Source organism: Dryobates pubescens, chromosome 27 (genome assembly GCF_014839835.1).
Source record: "Dryobates pubescens isolate bDryPub1 chromosome 27, bDryPub1.pri, whole genome shotgun sequence".
In the NCBI taxonomy this organism is placed as follows: Eukaryota; Metazoa; Chordata; class Aves; order Piciformes; family Picidae; genus Dryobates; species Dryobates pubescens.
The window spans coordinates 12000555-12019090 of record NC_071638.1 but is presented as its reverse complement, the minus strand read 5'-3'; the positions used below and the strand labels follow the sequence as shown (position 1 = coordinate 12019090).

The 18536-nt window shown below is 48.6% G+C and overlaps 1 long non-coding RNA gene across 1 annotated transcript in view; it reads right to left on the bottom strand.

Annotated features, from left to right (window-relative positions):
* Window positions 1-12393, bottom strand: part of LOC128898599 (uncharacterized) — a 39747-nt gene extending 27354 nt beyond the window's left edge. The window contains exon 1 of the long non-coding RNA XR_008462912.1: window positions 12304-12393. This is a non-coding gene — a long non-coding RNA (uncharacterized LOC128898599). The remainder of the gene's footprint in view (window positions 1-12303) is intronic.
* Window positions 12394-18536: the final 6143 nt, after the last annotated feature.

Genomic DNA, 18536 nt, shown 5'->3' with positions numbered 1-18536 from the left:
GCCTCCCTGAGCAACCTGTTCCAGTGTCTCACCACCCTCACTGGAAAGAATTTCTGCCTTATCTCCAGTCTAAATCTGCCCTCCTCAAGCTTCAATCCATTGTCCTTGTCCTACCTACAAGCCCTTGTCAAAAGTCCCTTCCCTGCTTTCTTGTAGCCCCCTTCAGGTACTGGAAGGCTGCTCTAAGGTCTCACCAGAGCCTTCTCTTCTCCAGGCTGAACAGCCCCACCTCTCTCAGCCTGTCCCCATGGGGGAGATTCTCCAGGCCTCTGATCATCTTCGTGGCCTCCTCTGGACCTGCTCCAGCAGCTCCATGGCCCTCTTATGATGGGGGCACCAGGACTGGACACAGTGCTCCAGGTGGGGGTATCAGCCTACTAGTACTCTAAGTAAATGCAAAGAACAATCAAAAACTCCAAATTACTTTGAAAGAATTTAAAAAAAAAAAAAGAGTGTTATGATTAATAAGGAGTCAGAAACACTCCCTGAAGAGGAATGGGAATGCTCAATCAAGTTGTGAGTTTAACCAAGCCCTCCCCCAGAGCAGCCCAGCAGAGATGAGCCAACCAACTAACAAATGAGGAAAATGAGAAGTCCACAAGGAGAATCCTGAAGACACTTGAAGTATTTGAATCAATATAAGGGGAAAAGAAACAAACAAACAAAAAACCCCAGCTAGGGTGGGAAAAAACCCCACACCAAACCAACCATTACTAGCCATCCATTCTCAAAGCAGAAAAGTGATGTTTTGTTTTAAACCAAGTAAGCATGGCACTTAAAAAAAAGATGCTTTCAAGCTTTCAGTAGAAAGGGACCAGATGTGAATGTCATTTTCCTTTGAATGATCAAGAACTGCTCAGAAATCACAATCACATTCAACACAGATGCACCATAAGCTCACATTTTGGGAACGCTCAAAATTTACCTGCCTGCTTCAGCACTGTGACCACTACAGTTACAGACTAAGTATTCTGTGATGACCAAGTGTTCATGTACCCTCTCTATTCCTTACACCTAGATGTAGCCTAGGAATGCTGATAAGCAAGGCTGTTCTCCTTCACTAGCTAACTAATTGCTTCTTTTACATAAACCAGCAAGAAATCGCTTTGCATGAAAGCTTTGGCAGACAGAAGCTGCTCTGCACAGAGCATGCAGATGAACACAGGCACACGTTCATGTATGCACAGATGAAAAACCAACACACACAGAAAAAGTAGTGAGAGCAGTAAGACAGGGAGGGGATTCTGCCCCTCTGCTGAGACCTCACCTGCAGCACTGCCTGCAGTTTTGGTGCCACCAGCATAAGAAGGACGTGGAGGTGCCGGAAGAGGGCCACAAAGATGATCCAAGGGCTGGAGTACCACCCTTATGGGGACAGCCTGGTTAGAATTGGAGCTGTTCAGCTTGGGGAATAGAAGGCTTCAGGGAGACCTTAGAGCAGCCTTCCAGTACCTGAAGGGATCCTACAGGAAGGCTAGAGAGGGACTTTTCATGAGGCTCCATCAGGTCCATGTCCTTCCTGTGTTGAGGGCTCCTGAGCTGGACACAGCACTGCAGGTGAGGCCTCGCGAGAGCAGAGGGGCAGAATCTCCTCTCTCCACCTCTGGCCATGCTTCTTTTGATGCAGCCCAGGCTGCCACTGGCCTTCTGGGCTGCAAGTGCACATTGATGGCTCCTGTCCAGCTTCTCACCCACCAGCACCCCCAAGTCATTTTCTGCAGGGCTGCTCTCAACTTCCTCATCCCCTAGCCTGTGTTGGTATCCAATGCTGTTTTCTGCCAACAGGTAGACTTGTCCAGCTGAGCTTTGATGTGGAACAATTGACATTTGAAAGGGAGAAACCTTTCAAGGAGGAAGCTCTGCTTGTAGATTTTCACTTTGCCAACATAAGCAGAGAAAAATGAGGTACATAAATGACAAATAGCTAGGTAAGAAGAACATTTGTACCCCCAGTTGCACCAAATACGAAGCCTTACTTTGGTGACTACAACAGGAAGATGTTTGTAGGTGTATTTTCACAGTATCAAAAGTATCACAGTATCACCAAGGTTGGAAGAGACCTCAAAGATCATCAAGTCCAACCTGTCACCACAGACCTCATGACTAAACCATGGCACCAAGTGCCACATCCAATCCCCTCTTGAACACCTCCAGGGACGGTGACTCCACCACCTCCCTGGGCAGCACATTCCAATGGCGAATGACTCTCTCGGTGAAGAACTTTCTCCTCACCTCCAGCCTAAACTTCCCCTGGTGCAGCTTGAGACTGTGTCCTCTTGTTCTGGTGCTGGTTGCCTGAGAGAAGAGACCAACTCCCTCCTGGCTACAGTCCCCTTTCAGGTAGTTGTAGACAGCAATGAGATCTCCCCTGAGCCTCCTCTTCTCCAGGCAACTGAGTTCTAACTCAACTTAGTTCTAACTTAGTTAAGCAAAGATACATTAAGAATGTGCTACATTGGATATCTACACCAGTATTAGGCAAGTTCCAGTTCAGGGAAGGCACATGAAATTATTTTTTCCTTCCTCAAGACCTATAACATCTCTTATATGCTTAAAAGTGTTGGGGTTTGTTGGGTTTCTTTGTGGGTTTTTTAACCCAAAATTGAACAGCAGACCACTCATGTTAATACTGAGGTGGAACTACTGCTGAACAAGTAACCACACACAAACTTAAACGCTCAACATCCCTCCCAAGTTAATCCATAACATAAATTCTTGGCTTTGAAATAGTCAAAGACCTAAATCATCAGCAGCATCTTGACATTTTCTCTGAATTATCCAGCAAGCCATTTTTTTCTGCCAAAGTACACAGCCTCTTTAAGGAAAAGGGAAGAAAGGGGGAAAAAATGAAGAAAAGAGGGGAAACCACCAGCAGCAGCCTTTTGAAACTCCCAAAACAAACACTGTGTCTCTCTAAGCTAGCAATTGCTAACAGTGTCCCTGTATTCAGCTTTTTTTGAGTGCCTGCCACTAAGCAGCACATAGGAACAGATAGTCCCAAAGCTTCCTGAAAGGACAAGACCTGAACCTTTAAGCTGGATCAGACCCAATCCACCCACCTCCCTTATTGCATTACTTCCATACTGCTGACTGAAGGAGTAGACAAAGTCAGTGACTGTAAAGAACATTCTGCCTATTTTAATGTGAAATCTTGAAAATCCTCACCACAGTGCAATTAGAAAGATCAGATGATCACTGGTGGAACCCTCTCAAAATCCTGTAACTAGAAGGGGGGAAAAAAAGAAGAGTGTTGAGCAGCAGCTGCATTTTCACTTAGCTATGCAGACATTTCATAGCCACTTTGCCATACTGGCTTATGTCTGGGGCTCTGAATAAAAATAGCTAATGTGCCACTAAATAAAGTGCACAAAGGAATTGCCAGGGCTGCTTTTGCCCATGAAAGGCAATGGTCATTAATAGCCTGTATTTGCAGAGGCTGTCAGAGGAGCAGCGTGCCTGAGCTTCCTCCCCAGCTCCCTATAGGTTTAGCCATAGATGAGGCAGCAAGGAGAAGACATTTACACATTTCCTCGGTCCAGAACAGGTCACACCTGCAGGAGAGCTGGCAAATCAAACAAGCTTTGGCTAGAGAAAAAGATTCAAGTCCTGTGAATTTGAGGGGGCAGAACCATAGAATCATGAAGGCTGGAAAAGACCTTTAAGATCATCCAGTCTCAGCTACCATGACCACTAAACCATGTCCTGAAGCACCACATCTACAGCTTCTTGAACACCTCCAGGGATGGGGACTCCACCACCTCCCTGGGTAGCCTGTTCCAACCTCCCACCACTCTCAAGAAGTTTTTTTTTCATGTCCAACCCTGGCACAACTCAAACCCATTTCCTCTCATCCTGTTGCTGGTTACTTAGGAGGAGAGCCCAACACCAGTCTCACTCCAACCTCCTTTCAGGTAGCTATCAAGAGCAATAAGATCTGCCCTCAGCCTTCTCTTCTCCAGACTAAACCACCCCAGCTCCCTCAGCTGCTCCTCACATGACATGGCCTCCAAACCCCTCAGCAGCTTCAAAAGATGTCTCTTCATAGCAAGAGTACCTTGGGGAACAAATGCAGCGCTAGTATTAGGTAGTGTTAGCATTCCAACACTTTCTTTTGCTGTCCCAACCAGTATCTTGGAGATTGCCACTTTTAATGACTATTATTTTTACATCCATTTTGTGTTTGAAGGAATTGACTTTCAACTATACTTTGAGGGGAAGTAGGTAACAAACTGGCTACTCATCCAGTCATGACTGAGCTGCATAAACAGATTTGGATGTTACGAACAAGCTCTTTAGCATGATGGTAGTGGAACAACCACAACAGGTTGCCCAGGGAGGTGGTTTGGGCCCCATCCCTGGAGACATTCAAGGTGAGGCTTGACATGGGTCTGGGCAACCTACCTAGTGGAGGATGTCTCTACTGACTGCAGGGGGGTTGGATTAGGTGAGCTTTGGAGGTCACTTCCAACCTAGCCCATTTATGATTGTATGATTTTTCAGGTACCTTCAAACAGGTCCACCTGGAAATCACAGCAGGCAGGCTGTGAGGCACACCGAGGGAAAAAGGCTTTGGCAACTGGGTGGTATTCAAATATGGACCACCTAAGAAGCAGAATGGAGGACTGAGGTGCCAGCATGCTCACCATGAGTCAGCCATGAGAAGTCAGGGATTTTCAGCAGCTGGACAAGAGAGCTCACTCTTCTTACTAGGGAAAATCTCTCATCATACATATTCAGATGAAATTGAAATGAAAATGAACATTGAATTGAATTAAAATTACATGCTTGTAAAACCAAAACAAAAAAGGGAGACAGCAAGCCACAAACATGCCCTAATTAAGTCTCCCACTATCCAGGAGAACAGGAAATTTACCAGCTCTCAAAAGGATGGTGTCCACTTGCCTTCATCTGATGTGTCTTCCTGAGCTATGAACCTGTAGGTCAGTGATTGCTGCTTGCCTCTTCTCAGTAAGGTCTCAGAGCACTCTGTGTACAGCTTGAGAGCTTTTAGGAAATGGAAATTACATGGGAGCAGCTTGGGAGAAAGGGCAACTACTACATCAGGCCAATATAGGAAGGACATGGAGCTGACAGAGAGGGTCCAGTGGAGTGCCATTGAAAATGATAGGGGGTTGGAGCAGCTCTGCTACAGAGGGCAGGCTGAGGAAGCTGGGGGTGTTTAGCCTGGAGAAGAGGAGGCTCTGGGGAGACCTGATAGCAGCCATCCACTACCTGAAGGGGGCTACAGGAAGGATGGAGAGAGACTGTTTGCAAAGGCCTGCAGTGACAGGACAAAGGACAATGGCTTCAAACTAGAGAAGGGCAGATTTAGATTGGATACAGGAAGATGTTCCTTTTTCTGTGTGGTGGGTGGTAGAACACTGGAACAGGTTGCCCAGGGAGGTGGTTGAGGCCTCTGCTCTGGAGATATTCAAGGTGAGGCTGGACAAGGCCCTGGGCAGCCTGATCTAGCTGGGGATGGCCCTGCTGACTGTGGGGAGGTTGGATTGGATGACCTTTGGAGGTCCCTTCTGGCCTGGACCATTCTATGACTCTACTAAGGCCTGCTGCTATGAGAAGAGACTTTGTCATCAATGCAGAACTCAAGCTACGGGAAAGGAGATTTTCAGAGCACACCAGCCTTGCACTCAAGGTGTTGGGATAGGCAAAGTAAATCCTACCCAAAGTGGTGACACCATTTGTCTTTTGCTAATCTGGATTCAACCCAGTGCATACCTTCAGATTTACTGGGACCTAAAACATCTCAATCCAATGCACAACGATTCGTGCTCTAATCGTTTGCTGCAATATGCTTTGTCCTGGCTTCAATGCTGTCAAAGCTTTATGAATCCTCAACATTAAGATCTAGTTTGTTCTGTTTGTTCCCCAAGTATTCCTAGTAAGAAGCCTCTACTTCAAGTCTCTTCTTTCAGAAAGGCACTTCTGAGCAAGATGGAGTCAGAAGTGAGATGCATAACAAAGTTTTTTTCCTTTCCAAGTCACTTCTCTCCCAGTCTTGCAGAGCTCAAACAGCCTCCCATAGAACTATCAGGGACAGCAGGGGTGCAAAGCAAGTAAAAACCACCAAGTCTCAAGCATAATTTGGAAAGAAGGAAGGTAGGAAATCGCCACACCTAAGCAACACCAGCAGGTGTTTCCACCTGCAACAAAAATCCTTGAGGGAACTGCAGAAGTGATAGGTGCTGTATCATTCCCAGCCAGCATTAATACGACGAGTGGAAATTAATCTCTGCTTGTTCTCTAGGCAAATATTCTTCATGCTTATGACCCACCTCTGAAACCAAGTCTTGTTTCAGTAGCAAGATGGCCTGCTGAGAGAACCTAAACCTCCCCTGGCACAACTTCAGGCCATTTCCTCTACTTCTATCACCTGATACTAGAGAGAAGAAACCAACCCCACATTGCTCCAACCTCTTTTCAGGGAGTTATAGAGAGCAATCAGGTCTCCCCCTCAGCCTCCTCCTCTCCAGACTGAACACCCCCAGTTCCTTCATCTCCTCATCAGCCCTGCTGCTCTCCAGGCCCTTCTCTGGTCCTGATCCAGCCCCTCAATCTCTTTCTTGGAGTGAGAGGCTCAACACTGAAGCCAGAATTTGAGGTTTGGCCTCACCAGTGCCCAGTGGAGGGGCACAATCACTTCCCTGCTCCTGCTGGGCATAGATGAGATCCTCCATCTCCTTGCAGGAAAGTAGGAAATGCTGCAGGAAGAGCAGCATTACCACTCTGGATAGCACATGAAAGACCTTATGGAAGACAACAGTGACATGTATTCACCACTAATGCAAGCCCCTGCACACCACCACTTGCCTGTCTTTATTTGCTGAACAACTGACAGATGCTTGTAACTTAAGCCAGAGACTAAACAAGGGCAAAGATTTACCTGAGGAGGTCAGTGCAAGGAACTGGGTTTTAGTCTCTGAGAAACAGGATGAAAACTTGAACTACACAGGGCAAACTTGGAGTTCCAAGAACACACTGAGGAGAAGCTACATAGGTTACTGGCAATGTATGGCTCATACTGTGACCAAGAAAGAGCAGAGATAACTGACTTCCTCTCAAAGAAAGACCTTGTTTCAGCAGTTCCTTTCAGACAGCCACACAGCATAAATGTTACAGCACAGAAAAGCAGCAGCACAGGAGCTGGGGTAGGTCTGTGGCCAAAGAGATCATCCTGCATGCCCACAGCCCCACAGGAAACCTCTCAGAACTGAGGCACCACTCCTTCCCCTCTCTCCTAGCCTGCCCAATTATTAATTTGGGTTTGTTGGGGGTTTTTTTCAGCTGCCAGAGCATTTCGTAGGGACACAAGCTGGAAAGCTGCCAGCCTTCCCAGAGCCAAGTCTGAGTAGGTCAGTCTTGGCTCAGCAGCAGACCACATAGCACAGCAAAAGGAAACACAAAGGCCTTGAACTCCTGCCCATCTTTCCTCTCGCCCTCCACACACACACCCTAGACGCAGCTCCTCTTTGATCACCGAGCAACAGTAATTCACTGGTGGCCAACACCATCTCCACTGGAGACTCTGGCAGCTGCCAACAGACCCTAGCCATGAGCAAATCAAGAACTGCTCAGATCCAAATTATGCAAATACAGCAGTTGCCAAACTTCACCATTAATGTGCATTTTTGGCTTCCTTCAGGTGTCATGGGAAGTCAGAGAGTAACTAGAATGGGGAGTTCTTATGTGGAGCTGCCAAGCTAATACCAGCCTGAAAGGTTCAGTGAGGAAGAGAAGTAGTGATACAAACCTCCCTGCTCCCTGTCTTCAGACAGCAGCAACACTGCAGCAGCAGAGGACAGATCAGCCTCTAGCCTTCCACCAGAACCAGCTTCATCTCAATTAGCTTTGGTATCAGATTTCGATACTATTACACTAGTGATAAAGACAACTCCTGAGGATAGGATACCTACTAATAACTAGGAGGTAGCCTGAAGTTAGTGCTCATGAGCTGAGGTTGTTCAGCCTGGAGAAGAGAAGGCTCCAGGAAGACCTAACAGCAGCCTGCCAGTACCTGAAGGGGGCTACAAGAAGGCTGCAGAGGGACTGTTTGCAAAGGCCTGCAGGGACAGGACGAGGGGCAATGGTTTGAAATGAGAGCAGAGCAGATTTAGAGTGGATATGAGGAACAAGTTCTGCACCATGAGGGTGGGAGAACACTGCAACAGATTGCCCAGGGAGGTAGCTGAGGCCCTATCCCTGGAACTATTCAAGGTGAGGCTGGACAAGGCTCAGGGCAACCTGCTCCAATGAAGCATGTCCCTGCTGACTGCAGGGGGGTTGGACTAGAAGACCTTTGGAAGTCCCTTCCAACCCAAACCATTCTATAATTCTATGCCACCTGCATGCAAATGACTCCTGGTCTTCAGTTAATTGCTGGCTTTAGTCCAGGTAAACATCCTGATAGGCATCACCACGCCAGCTATCACCTATGGATTTTGATTCATCAGAAAGGAGAGGCGCATCTGTAATTGACAGCCCTAAAGAATGATGCATTCCCCTTTGTTTATGAAAGGGGACACCAAATACCACCAATGCTGATACAAAATGTACTGATACTTAAAACGTTCTACAGAAACCCTCCATGTTACTGCACCAAACCTGGCATCAGTCCCTAAGGAATTGTAGGGTAAGTGAGGGTACCATTCAACACATCAGGGACACTGAAAAGCAGCTTCTTAAATACCATGGACACACACAACCGTCCACAAAATCCTGCAAGAAGCATTCAGTCCTTTGATCAGCCTCACAACAAATCTGTAGGGGCAGGTCCACAGGATTTCCAGGCAGCAGAGCTGTGTCCTGGGCTGTATCAACACAAGTGTGACCAGCAGGACAAGGGAGGTGATTTTGCCCCTCTGCTCTGCTGAGACCCCACCAGAAATACTGCATCCAGTCCTGGTGCCCCCAGCATAAGAGGGACATGGAGCTGCTGGAGCAGGCCCAGAGGAGGCCATATTAGATGACTAGAGGGCTGGAGAACCTCCCCTATGTGGACAGGCTGAGAGTTGGGGTTGTTCAGCCTGGAGAAGGCTCTGGTGAGACCTTGGAGCAGCCTTCCAGTACCTGAAGGGAGTCTACAAGAAAGTGGAGAAGGGACTTTTTGCAAGGGCTTGTGGTGATAGGATAAAAGGGGACGGACTGAAGCTTTAGGAGGGAAGACTTAGACTGAGATTAGAAGAAATCCTTTCCAGTGAGGGTGGTGTGACACTGGAACAGGTTGCCCAGGGAGGCTGCGGATCTCCCCTCCCTGGAGGTGTTCAGCACTAGGCTGGATGAGGCCTTGAGCAACCTTGGCTAGTAGGAGGTGTCCCTGCCCATGGCATGGGGATGTGGAATAGGATAATCTCTAAAGTCCCTTCCAACCCAAACCATTCCATCTTTTGACAGTAATGACTCTATACCACCTGTCTATTAAGGACTGTCAACACTTGAACACTATCCATGATGGCTTCCTAACTGTTCTTGCAGGGGAATAAAGGGAAAAAACACACCTAGACAATTCAACAGCCACACTACAAAGTGAAAGCTATCATCCTGCCTTCTTGTTCTTGAAGGAAAACCCCCTTCAGCTGTCCTTGCTGTATGTCAGAAATACTCACTCTGTATTTCAAACAGAGTGAGTATTTCTGAACAGGACTGGGGATTAAGCCATCAGACTTTGCAAAGACAGATGACTGAGCAAGGCCCTCACCTTGCACAAGGCAAAGTTTTCTTGAAGACCAGTGAAAGTAACAGAAATCAGTGGCCAACCTGCCCACTCAGGATTTCTTTTTGCAGAGATCTAGAATCACAGAATGTCAGGGCTTGGAAGGCACCTCCAGAGATCACAGAATCACAGAACGTTAGGGGCTGGGAGGGACTTTGAGAGATCCCTAGTCCAACCCCGCTGCCAAAGCAGGATAACCTACACCAGTTCACACAGGAACTCATCCAGGTGGGTCCTGAATATCTCCAGAGATCACCGAGTCCAACCCTCCCACCAGAGCAGGATCACTCAGGGCAGGTCACACAGGAACATATCCAGGCAGGTTTTAAAAGTCTTTAGAGAACCTCAGTGTACCCTCTGAGAGCTTTTTAAGGCCTCCATGAAGTACTTATCTTACAGGCAGCAGAGAGGCTGACCTGTGCCACCATTCAGTCCCTAGGAACTCTGTATGCCGTCACTCACCCCATCTGCGGCCGCTGTGCAAGTAGAGAGGCACAGGACTCCCAGGACAGAGTTATTTTGCCAAAGAAGGTGCACAGGCACATGGCAGATACAACCACAACTTCTCCCAGGGGCTGAGGGCTGCTGCAGACCCAAAGGAGCCAGGGCTCTCAGGGAAATCCATTTAACACATTCCTGCACGGCTTCTGCCGGACCCGTTCCTATGGACAGTTGAAGCTATTCTGGCTAAAAGCAAACATCCTTGCCAAGCTCGTTGCCTTCACTGAAAGAGGAGCATGCATTTTACAGAAACAAAGATGAATTGAGCTCACTTTCTCCTACAGAAGTTTTGCTGGCGTGATTTGGTTCCATTTTATCTGCTTAGGTGGCTGTCAAAAGCAGAGCAGGAATGAAGGTATTTCTGCTTCTTCATACAACATGTTCCATTTTCAAATGCTTCCCTGGGTTTTCTGGCCCTTTATTAAGCCATGCAACATTTTGCAGCTGCCACCTCTAATTAGCACAGGAACTGTCACCTTCTCTGCTGCTTTTACTTCATTGTTCACTTTAAGAGAGGCTCAGAAACTGTGGATTAAGGTACACTGGAGGACTACTGTGTTAAACAAGTGTAAGGACCAGAATGTATCACACCTGGCTTTTTTTATAGACATTAATAAGCCTATTCAGTATAGGTAGATTTTTTTTTCTGAATAACCACTACTCTTTGTATCTTTTCTCCTTAAAAATTAAAGCTAAAAAATACTTGCACACCCTCCCTGTTGCACACTTCTCTCACATTCAAATGGAAATCCCCAGACGACCAACACAACTGACCACGATGAATGCTTCAGCCTCCAATGGGAAGTGGGATGAACATCATGAAAAGATATTAAAGCTTACTATTTTCCCCTCCTCTCCTCTCAAAACACAAGAGTCTAAACCAACTCCTTCTGGGTCAGTTGTGACCTTGCAAACTGTGCATCTACCAAACCACACGCCTCCAGGAATAGCTTCAATCTTAAAGCACGGATTACAAAGTTCCAGTTGGGGTTTTGGTGTGTGTGGGGGGTTTCTTCTTTTTAAGAACCCCCAAACACACACATCCTTACAAAGAAAATCAGTTCAATCTGCTCTCAGCTTCCCAAACTAGCACAGATCTATTTATTCTACAGGGTATATACACAGAATGTTTGGACACACACACACAAAAGTTAGTCGTAGGTCAGACAATGCAGCTCGCTACGGCTGCACCCCTCACTCGAAGGAAAACCCAAAGACTGATTCTGTTGTTTCAGCACGTTGAAACGACAACCAAAAGAAACAAAATTCTCCTGCCTTTCCTTTTCTAAAGAGAACAGCTTCCCATCTGACCACTACCTAAATGGGGTGTTTTTTTGGCCCTTGAAAAATTCAGCCATTGGTCAGGCTTTGCAAACAGGCACATCCCATACACCTTCACCGGCACGCAATGATGCACGCTCAGTTCCTCATCCCTGCTTCTTCTACAGCAGTAAAAAAAAAAAGAATTAAGCCAGCAGGGCATCTGTCAGGCCACATCCTGGCATCAGCCACGGAGCTATGAGTTTACAGGACCGCAATACCAGGTTAACAATTTGCAATGTGCTTCACTCCTCGACTCCACGGCAGCCCTCCATTTTGTCAGCTGCCTCAATTTAAATGTTTTCCAACTTGAAGGCAGAACTTCCAACATTTCTTCGGGAGCATCCTCGAGCATTTTAAGTGCAGGAAAGCCTCTTCCGAGCCAACACTGTTTCCCCCTAAGTTTAGAACCGCAAACGCGCACGCCAAAGCTTATCAGCAGCCTCCCCAGCCATCCCCTGCGGACGCTTTAGGGGCGCGCTGAAGAAGCCAGCGGTTTCCTTCTCACCCCTTCCACCGGCGAGCTGCCTCCCCTCACCCGCACCGAAGGCGCCCGGCTCTCTCTCCTTTCTCCCCCTGCCTTTAGGAGGAGAGGCAGGTGGATATCGGGAGGTGTGCCACGAAGGGACGACGAGGAGGTGGAGGCAGAAGCCACGGCGAGCAGCAGGCTGCCGGCCGGCCGCAGCAGGTAGAAGACGCGCAGAGCGAGCCGCCGCTGCCGTACCCTCCTCCCTCTCACCCCCGGCCCTTACTACCTGCGGAGGCGGCCGGAGCCTGCCCGGGCCGGGGCAGCGACCTGTCGGCTGCGGGCGCTCTCCTCCGGAGGTGAGGGGGCGGCGGGGAAGGGCATGCGGCAGGACGGAGGGAGGGGGAAGGGCTCCCGCCGCCCGCCTCTCCCTCACCTCCCTCCTCCTCCTCCTCCCCGCCCGGCCCGGCCCAGCTCGGAACCCCCCCGCACCCCTCATCCCCGCGTCGGCGCTGGCTACCATGGGCCTGTCCCAGGCGAAGGGTCCCTGAGCTCCTGCCGGCACTTACGGTTTAAGTCCCTGACTGTCTGTCCTATCCCCTTCGCAGACATAAAAGTTGTTGCCACCAGCCTCTCCGCTGCCGCCTGAAACAACTTTGTCTCCTTCCAGCAGCTGGGAAAGTTCTTTTTCCTCCTTCTTCAGTTAAAAAAAAAAAAAAAAATTAAAAATTATATATATATATATGTATTAAAAATATATATATAAACCAAAACAAATTATGTGTAAAAAAAAACCCCAAACACACCCAAAAAACACCCCAACCAAACACCTACCAAAAAAAGGAAAAAAGGGGGGCAAGCAAACCCCCAGCAATTAATAGAAAAACTATATTGGGGGCTCTTTAAGAGGAGGAAGAGTGAAGGAGGGAGGGCAGAGAAGAAAAAAGGAAACATTTGGAGCTTTTTCCCCTCCTCTCCTCCTTCCCCCCCTCCCCCCCCCCCCCGCCAAGATGGCTTGAGAAAATTAAAAGGGGACAGTGATGGAGAGCTGTGGGGGTGCGACACGGCACCGAAAAGCTTGGGAAGGAGGTTTGGGATCGGATCTTCTCGTGTTTCGCATCTGTTTGTTTGTTTGCTTTAAGCCTTCGGTTCCCCAAAGAACCCAAACGCTTACAAACAAGCGGGCAGAGCAGGCAGGCACAAGGCACAAGGGAAGGGAACGAGCGAGGGAAGAGTTTCGCTGGTCAGTAAACTTCAAGCTGCTGGGATGAGGTCATTGGTGTAAAAATAAAACGATGGCGTCATTTGAAACCAATCCCAGTGAATGAACTCAGCCGGGGGGTGAAGGTGGGGGGAGAGGGAGAAGGAGAAAGGGAGGAGCGGGGAGAGAGGATCCCTGCGGGGAGACGGAGGCCAGCGGCCGCCGCCGCGCAGCCCTGCCGGCGATGGTGGAGGGAGGGGAGGAGGTGTGGGGGGCGGCTCACGCTGCACCATGCAGGCACGGGGCGGGGGGGGGGGCACACGCGGCCGCTGACCCCGGCCTCCGCTGCAGCCGCCGGCCCGGCCCCTGGGAGGCGCCGGGGCCGCGGAGAGATTCAAATGAGGCGGGGCCGCGGCCCTTCACCGCCTCTCGACCGGTTGGGAAAGCAGGCCGGAGACGGCCTGCCCTCGCTCCTACAGCCCTCGCTCCTACAGCCCTCGCTCCTACAGCCCTCGCTCCTACAGCCCTCGCTCCTACAGCCCTCGCTCCTACAGCCCTCGCCCCTCTGCGCTGACCTCTGCTGTCCTGGCGCCGCAGGGGCCTGTCCCGCCTCATTGTCCCCCTCACTGTGGCGCCGGGGCCTGCGCTGGTCTCTGCGCCCAGCAGGGCGTGAGCCTCACTGGGTGCATGCCACAGCACGGCTGCCATGGGGAGTCCTGTCCCTCAGCAGCCTCATGTTGCCACTCCCGTGGTCCAGCCACGTTCTGCTCAGCACCACCCAATAAAGAGCCCTTGGTCCCACAGCAAAGATGCAGATATGTCTCTTCCAAAAAAACAGCGCTGTGCAGTGCCATGACGAACACTGAGGATGTGACACCTTCACATCCTCAACTCTGATGTGACCTGTTGGCCATGTGTCACATTGAAGGCTTTGGTCCTTTAAATAACCTTGTGAAATAATTTATGTTGGAAATGGAAACCAAATGAGGACAATGAAAGTTAAGATACACAGAAATACAATTAATTTTGTCTAACCCATACCTGTTCTGGCCAGTACCAATGTTTACTAGCAAGTTACATCCTTTGAAGGTTTGATGACTTCTGCCTTACATACTCCTTTTCTAAGTACACCAGAATGTTCTGCAGCCCTCCCCCTCAGGGGCATCACCTCCAGAGGCACTGTCCCTAAGAGGAACCTTGTGGCGTTGCTGGGTATGCAGAACGTCTTACACAGCAGAATTCAAATCCCAGTCAGTTACTTGCACTGGCTTTTGAATCCCTGAACTGTGACACAAAGTCTTAGAAGACAGCACAAGAAAGAGGGACATGGGTCCCTACGTGCTTGGTGGCTACCTTTTCCAACTAAGTGCCTTCGGAAAGGCACGTGGCTGTCGCCCATGGCAAAGCTGTTTGTGTGGTTGGTGTTTCAGGCAGCAGGCAACTCAAAACAAATTATGTGATGGTGGGCTCTGTCCTGGCAAAACTCAACAAGAACCACCTTGGTGAAGGCTCTGGTGTTGAGGAGTTGCAAGCTGTCTCTTTGGAGGAAGCCTTGTTGGCATTCATAGTGAACAGTTACTTGGCAAGGGAGTGTAGAGCCAGCATGGGAGACAGTATCATAGAATCAGATATGACTTCCAGAGGTCATCTCGTCCAACCTCCCTGCAGTCAGCAGGGACATTCCCAACTAGACCAGGTTGCCCACAGCCTAAGCAGAGTTGTAAGCAAGCCAGTCTGCACCAGGCAGTGACAATGCAAACTCAAAAGCATGAAGAAATGATGGTAAAGCCATTTACAGCAGTGCAGTCACTATGTTGTGTGTGTAGGTCTTGTAATAGCTAATAGCAGTTTAGATTTTTTTGTCTCAGGTCACCAGTGTCCCTGGAGATACCTTTCACAACCCTCCCAAGTGCCCACAGTGTTGAAAGTCTTCACAGTTAACTGCTGCTTAATGGAGCTAGGCCTGACCCATTTTACTGACAGGTATCAGAGAGCATGCCAGAGGAACTGGAGGTGACAGCCAGTGCCCCTGCTTATTCACACCAGAGCAGTGCAGGAACAAATAGTTCCAGCATGGTTCTCCTCACAAAGAGAAGTGGGGAGCAGTGGAGAGAGGCTGCATGGTGAGGAGGAAAGACCTTTCAGTTCTCTCTTCCCTTGTGCTGCCTCAGCTCAGTGACACCTTACATAACTGTGCTTTGTTGAGGTTTTTTTGTGGGTTTTGTTTTATGTAATTGGGAGACTGAAAATGGTTTCCTTACTATACAACTATAAGACTAAAAAAGCACTTATGATCTTTTGGGAATGTTTTTATTTTTAGCTGGAAAAAGGGATACGTACAGAAACCTCTAGGACAGCAAGCCAGAGCTTTTTCAAGCCAGAGTCAGAATATTTCTCTTTTTTAATGTAATAAAAGATGCAGCTAAGCCACAGCGCTGTCACAATTAACTCCTGCAGGTTGAAGTTCTCACTAAGAACAACTTTTTATTTTCAGCTGAGCTTGAGCTGTGAGGCTGCTCTGGGAGAGCATGGGGCAGCGGAACTCTTCGTGCTTGTTACCAACCTGAAGACACAAACAGAAGAGTCTGGAGGACTCGGGCACTGCAGCATCTGACCTTGCTTCATGGAAACGAGCAGCCGTGTCCTTTACCTCCTGCTCACAGTGGGTGAAGTGTGCGTGTCCTGGCAGCTGACATGCCTCAGCTGGCAGGTGGTCACTTCTGAAGGAGCATGTCAGAGTCTAACCCCATCTTAACTTCCCCCCCCACCCCCACGCTCTCTTGAAAGCCTTTCATTCCTTTCGTTCCTTCCTTGCACAGCAAGCTCCTGAAAACAATCTCAGCTGTAGAGCGCACACCAGGGGGTGAGTTTTTGGTCTGGTAATCACCTGAACCATCTGAGAGAGGGGACTGTCCTTGACTACTGACATGCCCTCTGGGGGTTGTCAGAGGTCTGTTAATTCTATTAAATGTATTTTTCTACATTTCTGGCAATGGATTTTTTTTTGGCTTCAGCATTCACTGTCCTTTTGGCATAAATGGGACTGAAAGAGTTAACATTAGCCTCTGTTTCTATTGCCTCCTTATCAAACTCATGAGATAACAAGACCTAAGTGCCTATATGAGGTAAAACAAGGGCAAAAGACGTTATGTTGGCTATCCAGCAGGCTCTGCAACAGCACTCGAACTTTGACACTCCCCCATGTCCTACCAGTTCATGCCTTGCTCCCGGCAGGAGGGGCTGTGTGTCCCCCCTCGCTGCCCCTATTGTTGGGGGCCCAAGAAGGGGGAATAGATGGGTCCTTGCAAGAGCTGGAGGTCATGTGCCTTGTTTACAAATGCTCCCTTCGTTTATTCATAAAAGCTGTCCCAGCGTTTTGTTCCTTTCCCAGCTAATGGCTCCTGTGGCACTTCACCTGGTTAATCAGTTAGCAGTGATTAAACAGGGGAGAGATGAATGACAGCTTGAGTGACGTCATTGTGGTTTGCTAGAGGAACCTCTTGTGAAATAAGTGAGAACTGAACTTAAAGCACAGAATTTACCACGCTTTAAAATCCCCTCAAGGGTGCTCACTTCCTCTGCAGGCTGAAGTGGGGCTGTTTAAGAGGTTACTGTTCCCAGACAGGTCTCAGTTGCTGTCACAGTTGTTTTCTACCAAAGGTTACCTCCTCTTCTTACCTACTTGCAATCCCTCCCAAACTTGTTTGGGCCAAAGTCAGCCAGAGCAGCTTAAGCAGTTTAAATAGTAGGTGTCACATGGATGATCAGAAGGCTGAAGCACCTCTCCTATGAAGACAGACTGAGAGTTGGAGCTATTCAGTCTGGAGAAGAGAAGGCTCTGAGGAGACCTTATTGTGGCCTACCAGTATGTGAAGGGGCCTACAAGAAAGCCGGGGAGGGACTTTTTAGGGTGTCAGGTAGTGATAGGACTAAGGAGAATGGAACAAAACTAAAAATAGGTAGATTAAGATTGGATGTTAGGAAGAAATTCTTCCCCATGAGGGTGGTGAGACACTGGCACAGGTTGCCCAGGGAGGTGGTGAAAGCCTTATCCCTGCAGGTTTTTATGGCCAGGCTGGATGTGGCTGTGAGCAACCTGCTGTAGTGTGAGGTGTCCCTGCCCATGGCAGGCAGGCTGTAACCAGATGATCTCTGAGGTCCCTTCCACCCCTAACAATTCTATGATTCTATGTCAGCTGAACTGTTTTGGTTTGGCTCAAATGGGGAATCATCTCAACTAGGGGAGGCCCAAATTGGCATATGGGAAGTGAGGTGATGACCTTGGGGCAGTGGTTAGCTCGGCCTAATCTGCTTTCAGAGCAAACTGCTGTACCAGACATGACTGTTACCAGCAGCTCTTCAGGGTATTTAAATATAGAAGGGTTGCTGAGATACCCGTGTTGAAACCTTCATAGCATTTTTAGATACTACTGGATTTGTTGGCATAGAGAGCAGGGTATGGCAGCTGGAACAGCACAGACTTGTGGGAGAGCAGCAACAGGAACATGAGGATTCAGAAACTGGGAGGAATAGAAGATGGAAGATGTAGGACTTGAGAGTAGAGAAGGAGATCAAGAGAGATAAAAGTTTACAGATGGACATCAGTGGGAGATCACAGAGCTCGGTCTAGAGAGGAGGAATCTGAGTCCTGTGAGAAATGCAGGCATCAGAAATGCAGGGTGCACGGTAACAACGCTCAGAGGGAAACAGTGAGCTGAGAACAACCAGTATCTCCCCACTCTTCCCTTCCATGTGTGCATCAGGCCTTAGAAAGCTCTACCCCTGTGGAAAATGCTTAAACAAAACCAGCCTTACTAGTCTGTCACTGCAGGAAGTTTTCCAGCCCCTACTTCCCTGTAGCTCCTTGAGCACTGCCAGCATGTCAAACGAGCTGGGCTTAGTTACTAAGCAAGTGGAGAGCTCTAGGCTCAATGCAGATACGTGGTTTTGAGCTTAGAGAAATGTAAGACAGGATGGAGCAATATTCTTCTGTAGGACCACAGTGCATCATTTGGAGCAGTGAAAGAGAAAGGCCTAGGAACCACAGCACCACAAAGTACAGAGAAACAGGAAGGAGAGTGTCAACTGCCTAATTCCCTGTACCTCCTTATCCATTACTCAGGAGGGGTTCCTTATCTCTGCAGTTTGAGTCCCCTTTACATTTGTAAGTCTTTTGTGGAACAGAAGGAGTGTCATGATCCTGTGTTTCATGGATATGAGTTGCTGAGATACAGTAACTCATTCATGGTAGTGTAGCAAGCTGGTTGCAGACCAGAGAACTGAACCAAGTTCTCTTCAATTCCAAATCTCATCGGTATTTC